This window comes from Ambystoma mexicanum, chromosome 2q (genome assembly GCF_040938575.1).
Source record: "Ambystoma mexicanum isolate Mex_15411 chromosome 2q, UKY_AmexF1_1, whole genome shotgun sequence".
In the NCBI taxonomy this organism is placed as follows: domain Eukaryota; kingdom Metazoa; phylum Chordata; class Amphibia; order Caudata; family Ambystomatidae; genus Ambystoma; species Ambystoma mexicanum.
Window position 1 is genome coordinate 865,861,066 of NC_090924.1, and position 19,545 is coordinate 865,880,610.

Sequence of the window (19,545 nt, forward strand, 5' to 3'; positions counted from 1 at the left end):
TGTCTCTCAGACGTTTCTTAATCTTCTCCCAATAGGATCAGACTTTCGGGCAGTGCCAAAACATATGGCGTTTTCTCCCCTGCATTTTGGGCACATTTGCGCTGTGGCACCTGGGAAGCGAGCTATTCTCTCTGGGGTTAGGAATGCCCGTTGGAGTATATAGAATTGTAGCTGCTTTAATTTAGCGTTTCTTGACATGTGTTTTGGGTAGAGCTTCACTTTTTCCCAGTCTTTGTCATTTCTTTCCCCAGTATCCGTTCCCATTCCTGCCTTCTCTTGTTTTGTATTTAGGCAGCTCTTACATCATTGTTTGGTAGATTCTAGATACCGTGTGCCCTCCCTCTGTTACGTCATAGAGGAGTCCCAGTGTTAGGTTTTTCGTCTGTCGCTTTGAAGGAGTAGGCCATCTAATATTTAGCTGTTTGACTAGCTGTGCATAGTTTAGATATTGGCCTCGATGTAGGTCGTGAGATTCTATCAATTCTTGAAATCCTATTATCTCTCCACCTGGCTTCAGGTCCTCAATGGTAATGACTCCTTTGGATTCCCAGTGATTCCTACTTTGTCAGAGGTGTTCCCGTGTGGTGCAGTTGAGCGCCGGAAGTGGTATCTGAGGGGAGTATGGCTCTTTGAGTTTCAGCAGTTTGTGTCCTCCACCATATGTTTCCCAGCATGACAGTATGAGGCCTCCCCGTCTATCCATAACGTTTCTTTCAGAAGGTATGTGGAGACAGCGTTATTTAGGAGTGTGTGTTCTACTGTTTCCATGTCAGCGAGCCAGTTAGCCACATGCTGCCGTTGGCCTGCCAAGTAGTATAATTTAAAGTGTGGGCGTCTCAGCCCTCCCTCAGTGTATTCTTTACAAAGTGTTTCCATAGCTACCCTAGTTCTCCCTTTTCCCCATATGAAGCTACTTAGTGTAGTGTTGAGATCCACGAAGATTGTTTTCGGGATAAAATGGGGCACGTTACAGAAGTGGTACAGTAATCTAGGCAATACTATCATTTTAACCAGGGATAGTCGGCCTACTACTGATGGGGGGGGGGGGGAGCTGCTCCCAGAATTTGACGCAGGCGTCTGCACCATTTTTGGCTTGCTGCGTGTTGGTGTTGTGCGTCTGTTCTAGGGAGTGATGGATGTTCACACCTAAATAGCGGAACGTGCGAATGTTCCATATCGTTTCTAAGCATGGGAGCTGTTCCGCTGTGTGTCCTGCCCAGCCCGCAAGAGGGATCAAGCATGACTTGTCTCTGCTTATAGCTATCCCAGAGAGGCGCGCAAAGTTATCCGGCACCTCCAGATATGATCCCAGTGTGTCATCTGGATTTTGTATATATAAGAGAATATCGTCTGTGTAGAGGGATATGCTGTGTGTGACCCCATTGATAAGCAACCCTGCGTCCCGGAACGTGTCTCTCGTACATGACCAAGGGTTCCAACGCCAAGATGTACAGGAGCGGTGAGAGTGGGCAACCCTGCTTAGTACCTGGAGAGATTCGGAATGTGTCCAAAATATATTTCCCGGTTCGTACTCGGGCTGTTGGTGTCGCATATAGCATACGGATCCATCTCATGAACCCCTGACCTAACCCATAGTGTTCTAGCGTAGCAAACAGCCACTCCCATTTTACAGAGTCAAAGACCTTTATAGCATCTAGGGCAGCTACTGCACAGTTATCTGTCTTGGCGTTGGTTTCTGCTATGATCACCTGTAGGCGTCTTAAATTGGTAGTTGTGGCCCTCCCTGGCACATAGCCCCTCTGATCTGGATGGATCAATGTGGTGATCACTCTTTTTAGGCGATCTGCGAGGATTGCGGTAACTATTTTTGCATCTTGATTAATCAATCCTATGGGCCGATAGGATGCGCACAATGTGTGGTCTTTACCAGGTTTTAAAATAGGTAATATCAGTGCCTGTTCCATTGAGTTTGGCAGAGTACCTCTTTCATACGCCTCTTGCAGAACCTGCAATAGCCTTGGTGCTATTATGTCTGCATGTTCCTTGTAAAATTCGGGGGGCAGTCCATCACATCCAGGCACCTTGCCCATGGGCAGTGAAGTTATGACCCCTTGAATCTCCTCTAGTGTCAGTGGGATGTCTAGCGTGTCTCGTTCTGCTGTGAGGGTTGGTAGTCCTATGTCCTCAAGGATCTCTATATTTCTGCTTTATTAGAGGGGGAAGTGTCTTCGTACAATGGCTATCTTGGCTATCGCTGTGCCCCTCATGACCACTTCATATGCCTCCCATTCGACACTGGTGTCTGTTGCACTACCCGAGTTTAATTCAAAATACTGTTTTGATTGGGATCTCAGTTTCTCCTTAAAGGCTGTGTCTCGCAGTGCTTCTGCTCTGAGCTTCCAAGTGGGAATAGGCTTAGGGCAATCAGTAAGGATCCATTGGAGTATTAAGGGGGAGTGGTCCGATAGTGTCCTCCCCTCATATGCTGCCCCTGTTACATTCCCCAGATGTTCTTTCCCCGTGAAGATGTCATCTATTCTTGTTTATGAATTGTGTACTCCGGAGTATATAGAATATTCTCGATTAGAGTGGTTCAGCCATCTCCACGTCTCCTGTAGGTGTAGGTCCCTGGTTAGTGACAGTAAAGCCTGAGTCGGGGTGAGTGGGACACTCATTTGATTCGATCTGTCCAATGTGTGGTCCAGGACACAATTAAAATCATCTCCCCAGATCCAGTGTGCATCTGTGTATGGGGCTTAATATGTGTTTGATACAAAACTCAGATTTATCTATGTACCCATGTATGAGTATGAACGGCCCTTCTGTGTCTGAGTAGCTGTAAAGTAGTCGGAACGCCGTCCCCGGTGCTACCCATATGAGCACGCCTCTGGCATAATTTGAGTATGCTAACCAAATCCTTTCCCTTTCCACTTACTGAGGACGTTTTTCTGTTTGTCTGATGTAAAGTGGGTCTTCTGCAGTCGGGCAATCTGAATGGATTTCCTTCGCAGGTAGGACAGGATTCGCATTCGCGCCCGTCGTTTCCGGTGCCGCAGGACGCTTCGGCGGCCATTTTGTCAGCGATTCAGTCCGTATGTTCAGAGATGAGGACAAAGTTGCCCCTCCCCCCGACAGAGGTACCTGAGCCAGACCCGACAGGGGAACCAGAGCCAGGACCTTCGGAAAGTCCACCACATAAGAGGAGGAGGACGCATCCTACGCCACCTCTCCCACCTCTGCGGCCTGCTCTGCCTTCCCCCCCGGTCTAATACCCACGGGTATGATACAGGCACGGACACGGCTACGGCAGGTACAGATGACGACGGAGGAGATTTGATCCTTTCATGGGCATCCGAGCTCTTCCAGCTCTGCCCAGAAGAGAAGAAGGAAGGGTTCCTTTACCAACGGCGCAAGGCTAAAAGGAAGACGGTCCGCGCCGTACCGCTTCTTGATGACATCTGGGATGAGGGGCTCGCCCTCCTCAAGAACCCTGCCACGGCGTCGGCAAAGAAGGACCGGTACGAGAAGAAGTACCGGGTACCCGACGCTGCCCCCTTGTGCCTTCGGGCGCAACCTACCCCAGATTCGGTCGTCTCGACGGCGGCAAAGAAGAAAGCTGGGGGGGCATCGGCCTCGACATCACCTTCCCCGCCGGACGGCGAGGGCAGGACGTTGGACACGATGGGACGGCGGATCATCTCATCTGCAGCGAAGACTATCAAGGCGGCCAACGCCCTGGCTATCGTAGCCCGCTACGACAGGGAGTTGTGGTTCAAAATCGCCCCTCTGTTGGACTTCCTTCCGGATGCCAAAAGGGCTGAGGCCCTTGAAATCCTACAGGAGGGTGAGATTGCTTCAGACCACGCCATCACGGTGGCAACGGACATTGCAGACTCCGGCTTCCGTCAGTTGGGCAACGGCGTTTGCTTGAGACGACGAGGATGGCTCAAGGCCATGGATTTCCGCCAGGACGTACAAACCAAGGTTTTGGACATGCCCTTCGACGGGAACAACCTGTTTGGGAAGGCGATTGATGAGTCCCTTCAGGCCATCAAGACAGACAGAGACTGCCCGTGCACTGGGAGTGCTCCAACAACGACGGCCGTCCTTTCGGAGCTCCGGAGGCAGACATGGTGCCTCCAAAGGATCCGGCAGTGGCTCCTCCACATACCGCCAAGCGGCAAGATCTTCGTCCCAGGAAGCCTACAGGGGACGCGGCATGTCAGGTGGTGGCCGTCGTCGTCGACAGGGAGGTCAAGGAGGCAAGGCGGCCTCCAAACAAGATTAAACCGACCGTGGGGTCGGGCCCCCGCCGAAGCACCCCGGTGGGAGGCCGGCTGGCGAGGTTCGTCAGCATGTGGGAGTCCATCTCCACCGACCATTGGGTGCTGGACGCCCTAGCCCAAGGGCACGCCCTCGAGTTTCAGAAGAAGTGCCCTCGCGTTCCACCGGTGGCCAGGAAGGAAAACCATGTCCCTTAACTACTGTTGGAAGTAAGGGCGATGCTCAAGAAGGGTGCCATCGAGCTCGTCCCAAAGAGGCTTCGGGGCTCCGGAGTTTACTCAAGGTACTTCCTCGTAAAAAAGAAGACAGGAGGATGGCGCCCCATCCTGGAGCTACGACGACTGAACAAGTACATCAAGGCAAAGAAGTTCCGTATGGTCACCCTCCAGCACATGCTGGGACAGCTGGAGGAGGGCGATTTCCTGTCGTCGTTGGACTTGGAGGATGCGTACTTCCACATTCCCATCCTAAAATGATACCGGAAGTTCCTCAGGTTCGTGGTCCAAGGGCGGCACTACCAGTTCAAGGCCCTCCCATTCGGATTGAAGTCGGCACCCAGGGTGTTCACCAAGTGCCTTGCACCGGTGGTGGCGCGGCTGCACCTACAGGGGATCCACGTCCACACCTACCTGGACGACTGGCTCATCCGGGCAAGGACAAGGGAGCTCGCCGTGGAGCACACTGCGAAGACCGTCCAGCTGCTTACGGACCTGGGATTCTCCATCAACTTTCCAAAATCCCACCTGGTTCCGCCGCAAGTCGCCCTGTTTCTGGGAGCTAAGCTCGACACAGTGGCGCGGCTGGCCTCGCCGTCGGAGGAAAGGACCAGGACCATTCTAGGCAAGGTGCAGCGTCTGCTGGCCACGGACATGGCCAGGGTAAGATCTATCAAATCCCTCCTCGGGATGATGTCCTCCTGCATTTATCTGGTGCGCCTTTGCAGGCTTCGGATGCGCCCCTTACAAGAGTTCCTCGATGCCCGCTCGGTCCAGTCGACGGGGAGCTTCGAGGACAGGATCCCTCAACGAGACGTTCCGTCGGGGGATCTGGTGGTGGGGTACCCGCTCCCATCTGTCGGCTGGCACGGACTTTCAGACCCCAGCTCACCAGGTGACAGTGACGACGGATGCCTCCCTGGAAGGTTGGGGAGCGCACTCTGGAGATCTTTATGCGAGAGGCCTTTGGCTCCCGGAGGAGAAGTCTCTCCACATCAACATCTTGGAGCTCCGCACAGTGTTCTGGGCCCTCAGGTCCTTTCTTCCGTCCCTCAAGGGCAAGGTGTTGAGGATCTTCACCGACGACACCACCACAATGTTCTACATGCGGAAGCAGGGCGGAACCAGGTCCCCGGCCCTATCCAAGGAAGCCCAGGATCTCTGGTATTGGGCCATCGCCCAAGGGATGTTTCTGGTGCCTCTTCATCTGGCAGGAATAAAAAACACGATCGCCGACTCACTCAGCAGGGAGCTGCGCTCGTGCCACGAGTGGGAACTACGCCAGGATCAAGTGGATCCACTCTTCCGACGATGGGGCGAACCCCAAATCTTTCTCTTCGCAACGGCGATGATTTCCAAGTGCCGGAGGTTCGCCAGCAGGTCCCCCAGCCGAAGAGCATGGGCGATGCTTTCTCGTTCCCCTGGGAAGGCCTATTTCTTTATGCGTTCCCTCCGCTGCTGTTGCTGCTCCGGCTCATCAACCAGGCTCAAGAGGTCCCGGTGCAGGATGATCCTCGTCGCACCGGCGTGGCCGAGACAGATCTGGTTCCCGGACCTTCTGGACTTGTCAACGTCCCCATCAGTCAAGCTGCCGACGGACGCAGACCTTCTCTCGAGAGAAGGAGGCGCCATTCTTCACGACAACCCGGAGTCGCTGAACTTGCAGGCCTGGCTCCTGCAGCACTAGAGTTTGGAGGGTACGACATCCCGGCCGACTGCAGAGAGGTTCTTGCAAAGGCCAGGGCGTCCTCAACTCTCAAGTGCTACGGACATAAATGGAAGAGGTTCTCTGTCTGGTGCCGTGCACAGAAGATTAACCCTATGCGGATTACGGCCCCTCAAGTACTTCCATACCTACTGTCGCTGGCCAAAGCTGGACTGGCTCACGCCTCCATCAAAATACATCTGGCGGCAATCTCCCGATATACCAGGACTACGGGACGGGCGTCCTTGTGGTCTCACCGCCTGGTGAAAGAATTCATGAAGGGACTATTCCGATCATTCTCGCCGGTGAAGGTTCCTGCCCCGGCGTGGAAGCTTAATGTGGTGCTGACCAGGCTCATGGGGGCCCCATTTGAGCCTATGCATTCGGCGCCTTTGAAATTCCTGTCATGGAAGACAGCTTTCCTTGTGGCCATCACCTCCGCAAGACGAGTGGGAGAGATCCAAGCCCTATCTTGCAAGCCTCCATACTTGACTTTTCATGACACGAGGGTGGTGCTGAGGACACACCCATCTATGCCCAAGGTGCCGTCGTACTTCCACCTCAACGAGCCCTTGGTGTTGCCAGTTTTCTGCCCATCTGCTTCGTCGCCGGCCGAGAGGACTTTGCACTCGCTGGATGTAGCTAGAGCGCTGAAGTTCTACGTGGACCGCACGAAGAGTTTTCGGAAGACGTCACAGCTGTTTGTGAACTTTGAGACTGTGAATCAAGGGAAGGCTCTCTCGAAGACTTCCATTTCCAGATGGCTCTCCGGCTGCATCATGCACTGTCACCGGTTGGCAAACCGACCGCTGCCCGGCCGTCCGAGAGCCCATTCGACCAGAGCGATCGCTGCTACCACGGCGTTCCTGTCTGGTGTGCCCCTGCTGGACATCTGCAGGGCTGTGACGTGGAGGTCGACGCACACCTTCACAAGATTCTACTGTGTAGATTCGGACTCCTGGGAGGAGTCCAGGGTCGGCCAAGCAGTGCTGTGCAACCTGTTTGCCTAAGGTGAGCCTGGTGAGGAGGTAAGAGTTGCTTAATGTTGAGTTGTATTGCTTAATGTTGTGCCTGTTGCCACCTCCCGTGGTTGTGCATGTGTGTACTGCTATGTATTCTTATTCATGAGCATGTGAATCCATGCCAGACCCCATGCTGGAGAAGGAACAAGTTACTTACCTGTAACTGTTGTTCTCCAGCATGGGTCTGGCATGGATTCACATGCGAATCCTCCCGCCTACCCCTCTGCGGCTCTTCACTTGGTAATACTGCCACTTTACGTGCTACCAAATCTGAGGATGGCTGCCGGAGGCGGGGCTTAGGGAGAGGGCAGTCATTGGCTGGGGGCAGTATGACCCAGAGACCAGTGATTGGTTACTACTAAGAAAGACAGATCAGAAACGAAACTGATACTGATTTTATTTTTCTATACCAAGGATTCCCGGCCTGACGACGGGGAATATTAATGAGCATGTGAATCCATGCCAGACCCATGCTGGAGAACAACAGTTACAGGTAAGTAACTTGTTCCATCTCTATTGAGGAAGCATTCTATCACATCCAGAACCATAAGAAAATCTGTAGAATAATGGCTGGAAGGTTTTCAGTTAATCATGCGTGACCGTGGGTATTGCTCTGTGAACCCTCCTAACCATCTTGAGGAGAAAACTTGTAATAACCTCCTGATGGACATAAGAATACAGAGAAATATGAATGTCAAGAAGGCCAAAAACGTTCTTGCGAGCTTTACACGAAACCTCAAATCAATGCACCTTTCTCGTATTGATATACTTGAAAGATTATGGACCTAACCGAAGTAGAAAGCTAGCGAAATGTAATCGGCCATCTGGCATTCCTTTTTCGGTCTTGCTGAGCATGATGCTTTCCTTTTCTACCCATTCTTCCACTTTCTTCCTAACCAACTTTCTTGAACCTTCCCCGTTTAAACCACATGTCCCTTCTCCCTGCACCCTTCTCCGTCCCCATTGTTTCTAGGTGGTGATTTAGCACTTGTAAATAAAACACCAATGAATATTTAGGTAATAAAGGACACTTACCAAATATGAGCTTGCTGCATAATTTAAAAAAATGTTTAATTTCACCAAAACACATCTCTTTGCTGATATCAAGTCAGCACTTCATCACCATTTCCATTATGGGGGGAGAGGGAGCACAAATTAAGCCTAATGAAAAATTTATTTTTTTTTCGAAGTAAACGCAGAGACCTTTTAAAACGGGGCTCATGTATTTCAGTGTGTTTAACTGTCTCCATCTACAGAAAGCTCGTGGTTTAGGATTTCTCACCTAATTCTTTCTTTGTTGTGGCAAAGACTGTTTTCTCTATTCTGAACAGCGCACTTGTTTCTTGAGTTCATTTGTTTTCCGTCTTAGGGCTGTCGAGAAAGGACGCACGTTACATCTGTTAAATAATTTCCTATGCACAGCTGTTCCCTGTGTTTTTTTTATTGTCTAACAGTGAACCAGGTAGCTGCACGCCATAGCCTGCAGGCGCTCATGTGGGGAAAGGCTTTCTCAGAAAGGAAAGTGAGCTACCCTCTTGCAAGCAGTGACAGCCGAGCCCAATGTCGAGGCATAGCGAGGCATTGGGGGCCAACTCATCGCGGCCGTTAGCCACTTTTTTTTTAATAAACTTTTTCTATTTCTTCTCAAGAGCATAGGTTAGTTTAGCCACTTTTTTCACGTCATTTATAGAGGGGGAGGGGGTATGAGTTTTAAGGGTATCTTTTTAAAAAATGTCTAAGGTGATTGGGGTTGTGGGAAGGTATGAGGGATGCAGGCCAACGACTGTGATGAGTTTTCCACCTATGAGTTGTATCAGATACAAGACATTGGGCCTCATTACGAGTTTGGAGGTAACCATGCCGCTTTAGCGGCATGGCTACCCCCAAATCGGGTACCGGGTCTGGTTTCCAGGAGTATGGAATTACCAGGCCATTCCGACCTTTGAGGGCCCGGTAATTCCCTTTCCTGGGACCCGGTACATCCTCATTCCCATTTGAGCCCCCATAGGGCTCAATGGGGAGGATGCTAACAATGGGCCCGTTAATGACGGGCCCGTTGTTAGCATTCTGGTCTGCTAGCAGGTCCCGCTAAGGACGCCTGGTCTGACCAGACCTCACAGCGGGACCTTCTACAGACCTCGTAATGAGGCGGCCTGGAATGAATGGTGCCGGTCCCTTACCGGCACCGTTCATTCCGTGGCCGCACTCGTCGTAATGAGGCCCATTTGTATAGAAGCCTATACAAAGCCAGCAGTAAATGACACTACTTGGACTACACAAATAAGATCCACCTGTCGATGTGTTTGTTGTACAAGAAAGAGCACACATCTATTTAAAAATCTGAAAATGTTCAATCTTTTTTCAAATATTAATAATGTACATTGATTTTTAAGAATATGCTGTAACTCGTGCAGCACTGCTATAATACATTGTTTAGGTATGACCATTTTTGAAATGTGTTTTGTTGAAAGGCTTGCCTAGGAGGCATTGCATTGGGAGTTTGTATGTGGGAATGATTTTTTAATCCTGAGGATAGCTGCAAAACTGTGAACTAGAACTGCTCTGTACAGGTACACATTAAAGGATTAAACATGCATCTGGACAGCACTAAATCCTACAGGATCTGCAAAAATCCTGAAACCGCAAAAGTGGGTTCCTGTTGACATGTGAAGGTAAATACATGTGCAAAGCACAAGCATGTTTTTGTGACTTGTAAACATCCGTAAAAGGAATGGTTTTTGCTACACAGTCGCAATATGATTAGAAAGTGTGTGGAGGAGTGGGTAAAAAGTGATGAAATGCAGCAGTGCTTTTTTGCCCTCTTTTACAATTTAATAATGACCTTCTCTAAGGATTGTGTAGAGGTTATTCGTGCTATAAATAGTTCACCTTTTCACTATACCTGTGTGATAGGCGGGCGGGCCGGGGTTGGGCTTGTATTTTTATCTGTAAAATGATTTTTTCTGGTTGTAATGTGTATTTGTCAATAAATATGTGACTACAAAGAAGTTTCAAACATTCACACCACAGCTGTTGTCTTAGACTTTGTAAGGAGAACGGAATGCCCAGATCTCGTCATAGTCACTGTGCTGAAGTGTAAGTATGAATAGAAAGCCCCAAAACGAATGCATCTGGTTCCATTTTCTTTTCTTGTATTTCTTTGGACTGCACCCCTTTTGTCCGAATTTTGTTCCTTTAGTGGTATGCCTAGTGACTTCAGAGACAGTGTCTTTATATACTGCTATAGGCCACCACCCTTCTATAATTCTGGCAATTGTGGACTACGACTCATATATGAGCCTCCTAATGATTGAAGTATTGTTTATACCCTCACGCCATGTTTATATTCTTTTTGTATCCCCAACAATTACCCCATTGGTTTTCTGACTTTTGCCCATCACGTTTTCTCACATATTATTGTTGCATGGAGTTTAAAAAAAGTCAGCCGTCGTTTCTTCTTAAACGTTTTATTTTTAATAAACTAGCACCATGTTATTTGGTTCGTCCTCACTATGCACTTTTTCGTGATTAAGTGAAAACCAGATTAGCATATAATCAACAAGGTTTAGCCCCCTTATCTCTTCATCACATCACTAGAGTCAAGAGAGAGAATTTCCCAAATCTCAATTCCAGTCCATCGCCCATCCATCTCAAAACTTCCCAAACTTATGTGGACGTGCCTGAATGATTTTTATAGCTATACCTATCCCATGCCACTGTTATAGCCATAGCCAGTTTCCACCCCGTGATTGACAGTGGGTCAAGCTTGATTCATTAAATCGCAATATCTGTCTTGGTGAAAATAAAGGCATTACTTAAAAACGGTGTAGTTTATCTTGTCCAATCTCAGTCATCTCATACAAAGAGTGTCCTTTTCTGGTCTGCTTCCCCTGGCCACCCCACAATGTCTGAGAGCCGCGAGAACTTTTCTCCAGGAATCCTGCATCACTATATACTCCCAGATCATATGAAAGAATGTACCTCTCCCATAAGCACCCATAGGGCAACAATCGCTGCATCCCGTTCCCATCTCAGCCAGCTTGCCTCTATCCAAGTAGTTGGATTTGATCAACCCCTGAAGCGCGTTGCCACCTCATTTGAGTATTGTAATGCTTCTATCCAGTCTGCTTCAGATAGATCCCCCACGTCCTTTATCCCTCTTCCTTTCAGCTCTAACAACAAAGGGGCCATACAAAATGTAAATACGTTCTATCAAGCTGAGATTTGTCTAGTTGTTATCTCTTTGTCACCATTCTTTGATTGCAAGGGGGGAGGCCTGCAGGTTCGTGCCTAATCGCAAAATGCCTTTGTTGCAAATACTTTAAAACTCGTTGGACCCAAGACCAAGCTGTTCCTGTACAAAATGGAATGACTTGCATTTCCAGTTGCTAACTACATCTTTGAGTGTCCTAATACCTCGTAAATCCCAGCTCCTGAATCCTGTTATGGCCTTAATCCCACGTATGAATTTATTCCCCCATAGCGACCCCGCCAGGTATCTTTCCAGTCTTTTTGTTCTGTAGCCTCTGCCCAAACATCTCCTACTACCTCCATTATTTTGGGTTTATTGTTCCCTTGTTGCTCTTTATAAAGCAGCCAGAATACTCCAGATATACCGGGCCATACCCATTTTATGCACGTCAGATTACATTTCCCCTTTCAGAACCTGTAAATCAGTGGTCTTCAAACTGTGGGGTTGGCCCTCCTGCAGGGGCACCACAGGGTGTCCAGGGGGGACGCAAGATTCTTCTATAAGGGAGTACGGTGACCGATTTGAATAGAAAATATAAGCAGAAATGACATCTAGGGCGCCCCAATAGCAATATTTATTCAAGGGAGGCGGGGAAGGGGGCTAAGCATTAAAACGTTTGAATACCACTGCTCAAAGTATTCATCACCGCCAGGCGAGTGGTCTAGTAGTATGCAGTTTTTTTGGGACCCCCAAACTACCATTCTAGGGGAACTTATATTGAGTGGATAACATGTCACAGAATGTCTTATCAAGAGAAATGAGCATAAAAATGCTTTCAGTAGTTAGGAAATCTCTCCTCGACGTCACCGGGGAGTTTCCTGCCAAATGCAGGAGTCTGGGAGGTGCTATCATTTTATACTGGACTGTACTGGAATCATTCACAATTGGGGCATTTCCATTGTGCCTCATGTAGGTTCAGGTATCTAATTGCTGAGACTAAGTTTGTAACCCATTGTGTATAGGCGCATAATAAATACCCAGGAAATACAAATAAGTTGCTCTTTAAATATAATTCCTCTTTAGGACTGATATAAAGCCCCAGATATCGAACTCCTCATTGATCAGTCTATAAGGGGAGTAAACAGAGTGCATTCCAAATGTTTTTATTAGGTCACATCAGACATGGTATCGATAAGGCAGGGTTACTCTGATATAGTAAGATAACATCTGTGTATAAGAATGCACCCTCCTGTGGCATTCCTGGCCAGCCAAAGCCCATCGGGGTGTAATCTGTCCAGATCTCCTTCACCAGTGCTTCCATTCCTAGAATGAAAAACGAGGGGGAGAGGGAAGCCTTGCCTCATTCTTTTTATGTCGAAGCTGAGAGTACCCCATTCACCCTGACTGACACACAGGTTATTATAAAATGGCTTTACCGAATTGAGGAAAACTGATCCAAACCTCATTTTTTCTAGGACACCAAACATATCCGTGAAGTCAAACGCTTTGTGAGAATCGAGAGAAAAAAATATAATTGAGGAGTCTCCAAGGATCTCAAAACAATGTATAATCTTCTCAGATTCTTTTTTTTTTAGATCTGTTTGGGGAAAACTGCATTGATCCTCATGAACTCATTATTTTACGTTGGGTGCTTTTTTTGACACAGTGCTTCTAGCATTTTGCTACTGCATTGCATTGAGGAACCTGCCGCTGTGACATTCAAAGCTTGTTGACTTTCGACTCACGACTTCATTAGCATTTGCCCATTGGATTAATCTGGATTTAAACTGCATGTACTTTGATGGCAAACGCTAGTGGTTATGCACTGTTAGCAGTTTTTGGGCTGGTTAATTTCGTGATTTGAGGCATTTGCTCTATATTGGAGGTCCATCCTTCACATCTTACGAATTTAGCTAACCCTTATTCCTGATTTGAACTACACTGACTGGACCTCGCATACAGGCGTCCTTACCCAACTGGTTGCGTGGCCACGTATGCTTGTTAGATCCTCTCATACATTTTATTGGTCTTAACATTGTCCCGATTTCATCGGTTTTTATATTGTAATTATTTATGCCGGTCATTTTATTGATTTTATTGAATATTTGCATGTTGGGTTGAATAGAATAATTATTCATAATATCACATTGCACTTTATTATCCATTGCTGCTGCTGTTATTCGTATCGCTGCACCATGTCTAGAAAGAAGGTTCAGAAATCTCCCCCCAGCCCCCAGTGGCAAAGCTGGCAAAAGGTCAGCCACCTTCACAAATCGCATTGATGAGGCCAATGCAATGCAATGTTAAATGAAATTTCAAGCCTACTTCATGATATTGAGCCCCAAAAGGTTAATACTGCTGAAGTATCTGAAGGAGGAGAAAGGAGGGTGTGGTAAGGGTCAAGCTACCTCCAATTGTGCATTAGATGGCAGCATAGAGGAAATAACTGCTACCCCTGTTCCCACAAAGGTAGCAGCACCACCCAGTCACTTGGGTAGGAAGTATGCTCTTGCAAAAGTGACTAAAGATGACCTGAGGAAATTGGCACTCGCAAACATGTGCAGGTCTAAAGTTCCCCTACCTGTGCTTGCTGAGGTCAAAGGAAATACTCTTGGGATATGAAGTTCCTAATCCTACAACGCAACAGGATGGCAAAACATGTAATATCCCTGTGGCATTAAATGTCCCTAACTGGGCGGGGGGCATCAGGAGAGTGGGTGAATAGAGCAGACTAGCTAGGATTTGGCGCAGTTCTGCCAATGCGACATCCAGGAGATTTGACCTACCCCCTTCAGCTGCTAATACAAAATAGGTTTCTTCCTCTGGTGGAGCAAAAGGTGGGACATAGTCAAGCCGAAACCCTGCCAAAGGTTTCTGGAAGTGCTATGAATGATCCAGTGCAAAAGGGGGGCGGGGGGGCAACCTGGGGGTTGTTGAATTCCATCTACTTTGAGGGATGTCGCTGATCGCAAAACTTTCTAGGGAAACTGGTAGGCGATATAGAGCACCCGAGGCGGGACGAGGAGACTATTAAAGAGAATCTTCAGGGTGTTTGTGAGTTTCATTTCTCCTGGGGAGGGTCATGGCTAGGCACTCCATATCCTGGCCTAGAAGGCCAATGTGATGTCCACCAGGAACATTGATAAGGGTGGTAGGTTGGACAGTGAGGTAAAGGTCATCAATGTATAGAAGGCTAGGGGCCATTCAAGGTGATCTGTAGAACTTAATGATCAACAGGGAAGTTTGCACGGGGCACCCTCACCTGCACCACATCTTGATAAGAACTGTTTATTATTTGGTAAATGTGCCTAGACCTTTGCAGCCAACACATGAAACCTTGGATAGCCTTGTAAACAAAGTGACCCATTGGATGAGAGTGAAAGGGGCTGTTATTCTATTGTCCGTAATGACATAGTTTCATGTGTGCGCATTCCTGGGGGGAATGGCTGAGATGCCATCAAAATACGGCTGGTGGAGGCCCACCTTAATGAGGGGTATACTCCAAATGGAACAAAGGGCTCTCCCACCCATGGGGCTAGATATTGCAATCAAGATGGTGGTCCCCAGCGGCTTCTCTGACGGTCGGAATGTCAATCATCACTCACCTCTGGAGGGGGCACAGTAAACATCCACAACTCTTTAGAGCGGCCGCCCCCCGATCGCTCTGCACTACCTCTACCCATGGGTGTTTCCTATTAACACATTGGCAAATCCAGATGTCTCCAACCCCCCACCACCCGAGGTGTAAGTACTTAGCGTCACCAAAATTCAAATAGCTGCTCCACATAACCAGATTGCTAAGCCTATTCCATGTGCATTTTCTACGCTAAGCAGTGTATGGCAAAATTCACGTATTGGGGCATTGGCCTGATGTGTTCCGCACTCTAGCACAACTAATACTCTTACAGTAAGGTAGACCCCCACTGTGGATTCTAATGCCCAAAGGGTAGCTTGGGGTCAGTGCCCAACCTAGAGGCCGAGGTGCGTATTGTGTCCTGGAACGTAGCTATGCTCAACAAATACCAAACAGATAAAGATTGGCTCAAATTTGTTCATACATTGGACATAATTATAATTATTTCTTGACCCCGGATTCGAACCTGTGTTGCTCTGCATCTTCTTGTTTCCAAGACGAGCGCATTGCTACTGAGCTACCCTAACCGTACCAGATAATCTGCTTTCAAGAAACCTGGTCAGTAAAGAGACCACACTTGCAGGGATATTCTACAGATGCAAGGTGCAGCTGGCAGGCCTAGTTGGGGAGTGGGGGGATTCTAATTTTGATTAACCCAGTGTAATTTAGATCAGTAAAGGTTAAGGAGAATGGGTGAAATGATTTCCTATAGCTTAATGTAAAGTTACATGATGGTAGTGAGGTCCTTCTTGTAAATATGTATAATCAACAATTTGGGGGGAGGAGGGGTTGGTGGGCAGCACTGGAATACTTATTCTTCTCCAAGAAAGGATCACTGCATGGAGGGTGAGGTACAGAGCTTCTGTTAAGATTATGCGTGGGCGATGTTAACAGTTTGAGTTGCTAGACATTATGATAGGATTTACGGAGGAGGATGATTACATCTGGCGTATCCCAGAACTGTATGCTTGTAAAGCCAAAAGACAGTATAAGGGTGCAGAAGAGGTTGCTAGCTGTCTTATGGACTGTAGACTGAGAGCCTGTGATGGCAGATTTCCCAGGGACGGCCCACCGGCACTGTTTGACAGTGGTAGCCATGCGAGTAGAATAGACTATATTTTAGTAAATCTTGAAGTCTGGGCGTCACTAAGATACTCTTACGTCCCGTCCCCTTTCCTCCATACTATATGGGCGTCCCTTCCAAGGGACAGGAGACGGCACCTTTTTCTCCAGAAAAAACCTTCTTCCCCTTTAAATTTAGAGGCCCGCGGGGGTGCGGGCCAGGGAGCATGCGCTGCCCTGACTCCGCCGCCACACCTCATTTCCCTTTTCCACGTCAACGGGCCGAATTCACCAGTGCTCCTGGGTTTGGCTTCGGCCATGTAATTCCACGTGCGGATACTTCTTCTCTTTCTTTTCTTTTTGTCTTATCTATCATTCATGTAACTCAGTCCTCAGGTGTCGTTCTCCTCCCCGGCGTATGTCGACTTCCACAGGGTTCAGCAGGTGTCCATCCTGCAACAGGCTCTTCCCAACTTCAGACCGCCATGCCCTCCCCCTACTTTGCCTTGCCTCAGCCACGGTTGGCAATCATGTTGGACGTGTGTCTCGCTGTCTTCGAAGGCGCTGAAGAACAGACTCACCAGGCGGAGGGAGCTCTCCCAGAGGTCGCCTCCAGAGGATCTCAAGAACTTTGTGAAACATCAAACCAGGCCCAAGGTAGGGCCAATATTTTCCAGCGTACCCCGCAAGAGACACTCCTTCCGAGGGACTCTGCTGCATGGGAGGGACTGGCCAGGTCCTTCTACCGGCACATGTCCCGAGGCTGCTACAGCTACCGGCCTTTGGGTCGAGGGGTCCTCGGATCCTCCCAGGTGCAGTGTCGAGGGACCGGAAGGATCTTGTACTGAGTCTACACCTGAGGGACTATGTCCTTTTACCGGCACAATAGCCGAGGGGCTACGCCCTAACACCAGCAATACGTCCGAGGGGCTATGCCCTAGTACCGGCAATACGTCCGAGGGGGTGCCTAAACACAGCTGTACCGACCCCCAGGGTCGAGGGTGTCGCACCTACCGGGCCGAGGCCCGAGGAGCTGGATAGGCCTCGTGATCCACACGCAAGAGTCTTGGACGAGGCTGGGCCCAGCGGGCTGAGCAACACATCAGACACATAGCAGGCAGCTCGACAAAATGGCCGCCGTGCCAGAAACGGCCACCAGTCCGATGCCATTCCACGAATTCGGCAAAGAACGAGTGTCAAGGTGGGACTGGCTTTAACCAGGTACGTGGCCTACATTCTACCCTTCATTTGCGGAGGGCAACTTTCCTTTGCGTCCATATGGACAGGGTATGCAGCGGCCCCAGTAGCCCCCCCGCTACCCGATCGGTACCCCCTAACACCTCTTTGGCCAGTGAGGAGGTGCTCTTCGAGAAGTTTCTCGGCCTCATCCGATGGGGGTCATCAAAGACGCAGTCAGAGAAGTCCTCCCCGCCATGCTAATGGCACCACAGACTCCTCCATCGGGCCCCCAGACCCCAGTGCAGCCGCCTCCTCCGGCTCCACAGCCAACTACGCAACCGGCAGCGGTCCCTTTCCCCAGCCTCCAGGCACCATCTACACCTCCTCCTCCTCCTCCTCCTCCACAAGATCCTCAGGATACGGACGAGGAGGAGGATCCAGACACGCCATCCTCAGCCAGGGCCTTTCATGAACGTCTTCCAGACCGGGCGGAATACCTGGGCCTCCCCCAGCCTGAGGTCGAACAACCGGCAGGGGGTTCTGGCTGAAGTCCTCACGAAACGCCCCTCTGCCAACACGGGGCTTCCACGGCAAACCGATGTAGTCTCCGTGGCCAAAAAGGGTTGGCTCAAGCCCCACTCGGTCCAGCCGATCAATCGACGCCTGGACGACAAGTACAGGCAGATGGAGGGGGATACACTCTCACTCTCGACCCATCCTCAGCCACACTCCTCAGTGATCGCTGCGGCATCACTATACTCCAAGCCTCCGTTGTCTTCAGCCTCATCCTCTGCGGCGCTGCTAGGCAAGGAGAAGATCTTGGGGGCGTACGGCAAGAAGATTTACTCCGCCTCCTTGCACCTGCATCAGGCCAACGCAGATGCCATACTGGCTGAAGCCAACCAACGGTTATGGTGGGAAATTACGGATTTCCTCCCGGAACTCCCTACCCAATGCCAATCGCGCTTCAAGGCGGGGCTGGCGGAAGCCAAGCTCGTGGTGCATGACCTCATGGAATCCACAGTGGTACATATCGATACCTCAGGCCGTGTCATCTGCATTGCCACAGACACGAGGAGAAAAGCCTGGCTCCGGGCAACAAAATTCAACCCGGATGTTCAGGAGCGCATTCTAGATCTACCGTTCGAGAGGGAGGAGGTCCTCTTTCACTCCTCTATGGACGAAGAGCTGGACAGAAAGAAGAACAGCTCACAAACGGCAAAGTCTTTATCCGTTCTTACAAAGACCACGCCCAAATCGTACACCCAATCTCAGCAGCGCTCGGAGAAGGGTCGTACATATGGAGGGTTCTGTGGCTTCCAGGAACGCAGATTCAGGCAGCCGGACCGCTCGCCGTCTCAGAACGGCGCAAACAACAAAAAGGGGGGGGGGGAGTAAGGCCTTTTTCCAGTCCCCCTCCTCAGCCTCATCCTTCCAAGGAGAGGAGGCATGACACACCCCTTTGGGTCCACATGTTTCCAGTGGGGGGCATGCTTGCTCTCCATGCACAATTCTGGTGCCAGAATTTTGCAGACCCTGGATCCTCTCTGTAGTATCCCACCCCTTCCTCCCCTCCACTCCCACAGATTGGGACAGCAACTCTTTTGGCAGAGATCTGGTCGCTCGTACAGAGCCCGGCAGTGTAGGAATTTCCAGCCTACCAGAGAGGCTTTGGCTTCTACTCCAGGATCTCCACAGACTCCTTGCTTGAGGGCTGGGGAGCCACCCTGGAAGATTTCTCCGTCCACGGCACCTGGACTCGACAGGAGCAGGAATACCACATCAATTGGTTGGAGCTGAACGCCATCTGGCTAGCGCTCGGAGCATTCGTACCACTTATCAAGCAGACAGACAACTTGACCAGCATGTACTACGTCAACAAGCAGGGAGGCAGCAGATCCCCTCCTCTGTGCAGACCGGTGATCAGCATGTGGGAATGGGCCTTGGAAAACGAAATGTTTCTCTCGGCAGTCCACCTCCCGGGGGAATCCAACCTGGAGGCGGACAGGCTCAGCAGGCTGGGAGCAGACCATTACGAGTGGCAGCTAAACAACCTAGTTATTCAGGAGATCCTCAACAAGTGGGGTCACCCCCAAGTGGATCTCTTTGCCACCTGGCACAACAAGAAATGTCCTCAGTTCACATCCTGGCAGTGTCAGGGCCCTGGCTCTTTGTGCGACGCATTTTGCCTCCAGTGGACCGGCATGAAAGCCTAGGCTTTTCCGCCTACCCCCCTCCCCTGATCCCCAGGGTAATTTGCAAGATCAAGGAGTCTCACTGACTCCTCATCA

The 19,545-nt window shown here is 49.7% G+C and overlaps 1 protein-coding gene across 6 annotated transcripts in view; it reads left to right on the top strand.

Annotated features, from left to right (window-relative positions):
- MPP7 (MAGUK p55 scaffold protein 7) overlaps positions 1-19,545 on the top strand; it is a 1,979,219-nt gene that overhangs the window by 1,403,452 nt on the left and 556,222 nt on the right. The gene's annotated exons all lie outside the window — the stretch shown is intronic.